Here is a 5,838-nt window from a genome sequence, read left to right as displayed (position 1 = left end):
TTCACGTTTTCTACCCCATTTCTGTTTCTCGTAGGGGTGAAAGGTGAAAGGGAGCGCTCTGTTTTCAGGGCGATATTCCATAACGTACCGAATCGTTTGGAAGCAGTGGGCGGCTCCGGAAAATTTGACTTTGTTGAGAATTTTACTCGATTTTGTTTTTAGAGTTCTCGACACACACACACACACACACACACGCCAACCCCCCCCCCCCCCACACACACAGAAGCACAAACGGAGAACAACTCAGACCCCAATAAAACGGATATACAGTAGAATATGTGGGGTGACATTTTCTGTTTTATCCCAAAGTTTCGTCTGGAGCTGATGATGCTACTCTTGGAAATCTGAGTAGTATACACAATCTGTTTTTATGTCACGCGCTCCTGCCAACTGTTTACCGGAAGTAAACATAGGCGTACAAGTTCATATCCTGTTGCGAAATGGAGTAATCTATTTATTTATTTATTTAGTCGAGTTGTGTTTTGCGAGCAAAAATATCACCACAGCCACATCATATTGTCACTTTTCTAAAAATAATAATGGCTTGTCATTTTTGTTTTGCCACTAGTGATTTATTTCTTCCGTTTTTTGCAAACAATGTCACCACCTGTGTCTTTCCAAAAGACGCAATATGCACAAAAAAAAGGACTTCTTTTAGGAAGGTGGCAATATTAAAGAACATTAACTAAGACTAGAAACAAAATAACATTCAGATATTTTCTGCATGCCATTTCTGGCTCAGCGGCTGTATGGTGCCACGATACAGTAGAGATTAAAAAAATATTTTCGGTTCGGATTTTCCAGAAGATTTTCTTTTCTTAAATAAATGTGTTTATATCTCAAAAGCAAAGTCATTTTTTGTTGTACGTTTCAATTCACAATCGCCACAGTTGTTTTGACGTCCACTTGTCTTTACATAATTGGTGACTCACCCTGACTCATCAAACAGTAAATCCCCACTTTTTTTTTTAAACCTATGAATCACACAAGCATAACATGTCCTGGAGGAGCTTTAATGCGCTCAGCCCCGCAATAAGGTACGACCGCGGCGGATTAAGTTGTCATCGGATCGTTCGCGGCGTTTCAGTGAGTGTCAGAAGCAAACTCCCACGTCTCATTTAGCTCACGCAAAGAGCGACAATCCAGTCTCTCCAAAAAAAAAAAAAAAAAACCACACAGAAGTTTTTTGGTTTGGTGCTGCAAAAGAAAAAAGGAAAAAAAAAAAAGAAGTGGAAAGTCCGAACGTTGAAGTGCGTAGTCTAACCGAGGGAATCCTCAGAGGATGGCGGGATGGAGGAGAGGACGAGAGGAGCCTCCAGCACGCAGGGCTGGCCAACTTACTGTCATCTCTTCGGAGGTGCTACAGAGAGCGGGGACGGAAATCCAGCAATGCTGACTTGCATGTAATTAGCTGCTCTCCGCCTGAGTCGATTCATTCTTGCTGCAGTGTGTGTGTGTGTGTGTGTGTGTGTGTGTGCGTGTGTGTGTGGAGAAAAATAAAAGAGTTCATGGTGGCGCTCAAAACGCATTTATCGTGTCATTTATCATTTATCGTGATACTTTTGTAAAAGAATTTTGATTCATCCTTGCGATTAATGTTTAGTAAACTGTCGTATTGTTGGGATTGTTAGTTTTACTATCTCCTCCACTGTTTGTTCAATGAGATTATCAATATATTTGAAAATACGATCAAAAGCAGTTACAGTGAGCAGTTCAGTGCTATAAATCACACTTCTTTAAGAAGCGTATTAAAAATATTTTTCAAGAGCAGAATTTGTGCTTGTGTTGCGTGGATTGCTGCCATGCATATCGTGATTAAACCTCAAGTCCATATGTATTATCCATCCCCAAGCCAACATTTTAACAATTTTCAGTCATGACAAATAAACAAAACACACAGTCTTTGGACTGAACTCCAGGTAGAGACGCTGTGCTATCAAGAACCTCCTTTTGGACTTGGGTGCTTCAGTCTATGGTCACGGTGATAATGATTACGGGAAGCCCGGTCCGCTCACTCGCGCTCCGTGTGCCCTCCAGCCAGGCATCAACTGTTTTGGGATGGGCTGACCCACAGAAAGCCTGGGGCTCAACCTCTCCTTTCTTCTTGGTTCTCCACTGAGAACCAAGAACAAACAGCCTGAAATGTCAGGCTGTTTGTTGGTTTGGTGTAAGTGAGATGAAAAAGTATTAGATAACATCATTTCCCATTTCCTGCTTTTATTTGTAACCGTAAAGACATATATATATATATATATATATATATATATATATATATATATATATATATATATTCACCAGGAAGAGTTCAGCTGGCTACGACGATGGATACAGTGGTAACTGTATGCAAGATTGCAGCGTTCTTTAGGTTACTGAGGCCTACATGTGGCCTGATGGCTCAGCACAGGGCGTTTTCACACCTGATAGTCCACTACATTCTGTTGGATTGGGGACCAAAATTAGCGCGTAACATTTTCAGCTGGTGTGGTCCACTTCTACACTGTACTGTATCAAAGAAACAACAACCAAAAAACAAAAACAACAAATCCTGTGAAAAAGTCGTTCACCTCCTTATTTGTGGCGCCGCACCAAGGAAGGAACTACTTTCTTTTTCAGAAAATGTAAACAAAAATGGAGTGGCGTCAGATTTTTAGCGAGTGCACAATTTCTCTTTTTCTATGGCCAAAATCTTCAAGCCATTTCTGCCGCTAACGCTAGACACAAGCCTTTGTTTTGGTTGTATTTACCCAGAATGCCCTGCGCTACAATTCACCTCCTGCTTTCTGAGCGGTCTCCAGTCCGCTTGACGTTCACATATGCATCCAAACTGCGCCAGAGTTCCCTTCAACCGAACAGAGACCGATGTTTTTAGGCGGACCAGAGTTCACTTCAGAGTCTTGATTGCGCGTTCACATCTCCTCAAGCAAACCGGACTTTCTTGGAGTTCGACCAAACCGGACTGAACAGGGCTGGTGTGAATGCGCCCTAAAAACCCACCGACTTGGAGCGTAAGGATTATTCCTGTAATTCAGCTTTGCTCATGCATAATTTTCGACGATGTAATACACACATAAAAAAGGCTGGAAAATGACTATAAATATTTAATGGACAGAGGCATCCTAAATTGCAGTCAGAAATATTGCTAAAGCTCCACAACATTAAATCTTCATTACTTTGTTTCCTCTTTGTGGTTCAAGAAACCCACAACCCTGAGTGTTTTGAGTCCACTGAGTCAGACGGGGTTTAATTCAACATGTAGGGCGAGATGTTCTGAGGACCAGAATAGGCTAACGCTACCAGACTGCAGCTTGTTCCTGTTTGATTCTCACTACGTTGATCGCGGCCGTGTCTTTAAGTTGCCATGAGCCGTTTATTTTTGTGAGATTTGTTACCGAAACAGGAGATCTGATGCTGTGTGTGGTTAGGAAACAAAAAAAAAAAAAACCCACAGAACTTCACAGTGCGAAACACGGCAGCATCATGCGTTGGGGATTCTTTTCCGAGTTGATTGTACGATAAATTTAGCCAGTCACAAGGAAATCCTGGTAGGAAACAAGCTTAAGGTTGCAACTGATTATTTTAGTAACTGACTATTCTCTAGATTATTGCGATGATAAAAAATAAAATAATTGTCACGTTCTAGCAGATTTACCGCTTAACCATGTAAGGCTTTTTTAATTTATATACATTATTAGAAAGCATGAAGAGGTGCAAATAAATAATGTTCATTTTTAATGTAAGAAAATAAGCATTTTATTGCCTAAAATGAAATAACATAGCATTCCATGAGTGAATGCTTGATTATTTGTATCAAAGGCTAAAAGATTATTATTTTTTTTTACTTTTTATTTATTTATTTATTTTCAGAATTGGAACTGGCTGAAGCTAAAACTAAACTAGCCTACTTGAGGAGTTCTGGGTAGAATATACTTTTCTTAAAATCTTAAATACAAAATGTATATATTTTTATGTAGCTTTGGCTTACTTACTGCTCTGAGAGTGTTGTTCTGTGAGCAAATTGCCTTTTTTTCCTGTATACTCCAGATGACGATCAGTCGATTATCAAATTAGCTTACGATTATTTCAATAATCGATTCATTGCGATTAATCCGATTAATCGTTTCAGCCCTAAACAAGTCGGAATCAAAGTCCGGACTATAATCCAACTCAGAATATGAGAAATTATACCCTATGTGCATGATCAGGGACTCTAAAGTGCATGTGTCAAGCCACGCAAATAACTCTTAGCTTTAACACAATAGCACACACCACACTTTTCAGATTTGTTTTGCAACCCCCCCCAACACACACACAGAATTAAAACTCTGTTATTTTACACACATTCACAATTATACACTGCTGTAATGAATGTGTGTCTGTAAAGTGACAGAGTGGAAAAGCGCAAGGGTGTATGAAAACTTTTGGTAACCACAGAGTGTATTGAGCTGCTAAGCAAGCTGACACCGTTATCTGTAGCCGAATGTTAGCAACCTGATTTCAGAGTCATTTTAAATCTATTTTTTTTAATAATTCCAACTGTAAACTGTGATTCATTTGCTATTTTTATCCTTCGTTTCAGGCAGTCGGTAGAAGAGTGGATACTTTTTAAAAGCACGGCTGCAGAATTGCAACTTTAGCACGGCGTTCAACATGAAGTGCGCAGACCTAAAATTAGCCGTGATTGATCACATCCCGATTTTTTTTTTTTTTTTTCCATTCACCCTAGTCGTCCCTCACCACACACGCACTCACACACCTCCCCTTTGTCCTCCCACACTCCTACCCCTCTCCTCTCCCTGCTGGTCGTTTATCTGATTGTGCTCCGGTGTGCTCGGTGTACCAGCTGGGTCAGTGCTCCTGAGAGGTCCTGTGTCCCTGGAGGCTATAAGAGAGAGGAGAACACACACACACACACACACGCCCACGCACCAGCACAGCACACACACACACGTCACACCAGCCTGGATATTTTTCTGCTACTGTACACTCTTTTTTTGCGAACTGACAACAGGAAGTGACGGACATCTTGGAGTCCCATAAGCGTACACGCCGATGGAGTTTCAGCAGCTGGCGATTCAAACGTGGCGGAAGCTAACACCTTAGCTTAAATTAAAAGTCAAATTTAAGGATGCGATGAGGGTGCAAAGCTCCACGGCGTTCCGCCGCACAGTGTAGTAGAGTACTGTACCCTCTCACTCATGTCATCCTGGGCAGAGAGCACATTCTGTCATAAATACCCCCCACTCCATCCCCCCACCACTTTCCCTCAGGGAGGGAGAGAGAGAAACAGAAAGTGGAGGAGAGGATGTATCGTCTTGACTCTGCAAAGCAGAGCGCGCTGCAAATGAATGCATCATCAAGCTAATTAGAGGAACAACGTGTAGTAGTCACGGACGGTTGACGCGTCACGTAGTTGGTCTCAGATCGGATGTCTTTACAGTGAAATGCAGAGTGCGCAGTGTTGGACAGTGTGTTCAGAAATACTTGACTAGTTTTGCACCGTGAGAAGAAAAGCTAATTCAATTTCAGTGAATAAAAAAAAAAAATTATACAGTGACAGTTTAGAGTAGGGCATGATAATGATGATTTTATTAATCGGTTATTAATGATTATTCTGATGATTAATTGGTTAATCGGATTAAAAAAAAGGCACATTCTACAGATTTTTCATTTAACCACTTCGGCTTTTTTTTAATATACAATGTTGGAAATACGCTCAAAGATGCAAGTAAATAAATAATTCGGTTCCGTTTTTAAAATTCTGAAATAAACACTTTGTTGCCTAAAATGCAATAGCACAGCATTTCTTTAGTGAACGTTTAGTCATTTGTTGCAAAGGAT

The 5,838-nt window shown here is 40.7% G+C and overlaps 1 protein-coding gene across 10 annotated transcripts in view; it reads left to right on the top strand.

Moving 5' to 3' along the window:
• Nucleotides 1-5,838, top strand: part of rims2a (regulating synaptic membrane exocytosis 2a) — a 172,278-nt gene that overhangs the window by 4,486 nt on the left and 161,954 nt on the right. The gene's annotated exons all lie outside the window — the stretch shown is intronic.

Source organism: Xiphophorus couchianus, chromosome 5, assembly GCF_001444195.1.
Source record: "Xiphophorus couchianus chromosome 5, X_couchianus-1.0, whole genome shotgun sequence".
Lineage (NCBI taxonomy): Eukaryota > Metazoa > Chordata > Actinopteri > Cyprinodontiformes > Poeciliidae > Xiphophorus > Xiphophorus couchianus.
The sequence above is the reverse complement of the archived record's forward strand: the minus strand, read 5'-3'. Positions and strand labels throughout refer to the sequence as shown.